Here is a 1,444-nt window from a genome sequence, read left to right as displayed (position 1 = left end):
CGGTCAAATGACAGTTTGTACACAGAAACTTTATAAGGGAAAACAAGTCTGAGAATATTTGCGCTTTCCTCCACAGAACCCGCCACACAAGTGGCCAGGGCGCCGATCCAAAACCAGATCAAGGGTCTCATTTACAGTCAGACGCTTGGCTGGTGTGCCACCACAGAATGACGTGTGAGCGAGATAGAGAGGACGTATTTATAGACCAAAGCCACAAGATCTGATCAGTGTGGTGTTGAGCCGGTCTGTGGTTGTTGGACACGGCGTTGTGTTTGTTCCCATAACTAATTTCTTCCCACAGGATCCCACTTACGGTCAGGATTTCTCTCGCTTCTGGTCTGACTGAGCCTGAAGTCACAGAAGGATTAACATGTGTAGGTGGATGCGTCCTTGAGTTTTTTAAAAGACATGATGCCGTCGGTGTCGGGGGCGTTTATGATGAGAAAGGCCGATTGGCACATTTACTACCACTCCAAAGTGTGGAACGGTCTCTCTGTGGAGGGTGTTGAGAGTTAATGGGAGGCTGAAACATCTTTTCTGGATGAGTTCCAGCGTCGTCAATATTTAACTGGCAGAGCTGATCAGCTGTTTTCACTTCTCTTCTTCTCAGAGAAAAAAAAAGAAAAAGAAGAAGCTGTTTGAAGAAGTTAAAGACAGAGGCAACTGGTTTGTCTCTTCTTCTACTTCTTCTTCTTCTTCTTCTTCTTCTTCTTCTTTGATGTTTATTGCCTGTACCAGACAGCTGGTTCTGTTGCCAGTTCGCGACCTCGACCTCTTTTCCTCTCTGGTTGGCCGAGCATGAAACATCTTATACCGCCTCTTACTGCTGACGAAACTGTTCTCAGTGTTGTAAAAAGTACCCAAAAGTCAAAGAGTAAAAGTCGTCTGATATTTAATTTATTTTGGGCAGTAAATACACTGAGGTTGAAGTAAATCAGACATATATTTAAAATCCCAGCTGATCTCCATGTTTCATTTTGTCCTTTTTTTTGACTTTTCATCAGTTAACTTTAATGTGTGCAGGATTTATGATGTATTCGCAGACATGTAATATAATATTCAGATGTTTTTATTAGTGTATTATCACCTGAAACTAAATGAATTGTGTTTTGTTTGCTGTAAATCAGTTTTGACTGCAGGTTTGTGTTTGTGTGTGTCTCTGACGCTCGTTGTTTGTGTCTCTCTCTCTCTCTTTGTACCCGGCTCTTGTTTTCTCTCAGTTTATTGCCTCAGTTCAGGAGGACTGTGACTCTCAGATGCCTCCACCCAAGGACAGACAAACATTATGTAACGTCTCTGTGCAAACAGAAGTCCAGTGTGGACGAACAGTCACCCTGGTCACAAGTACACATACGTGCACCAACACAAACAGATGCGTACATCAGAAATATAAATGCAGGTGGTCCTGAACCGAAGCGCGGAGAGACCTGAAGATCAGCGCTGA

The sequence above is a fragment of the Sparus aurata genome, chromosome 13 (genome assembly GCF_900880675.1).
Source record: "Sparus aurata chromosome 13, fSpaAur1.1, whole genome shotgun sequence".
NCBI classification, from domain to species: Eukaryota; Metazoa; Chordata; class Actinopteri; order Spariformes; family Sparidae; genus Sparus; species Sparus aurata.
This window is presented reverse-complemented; position numbering follows the sequence as displayed.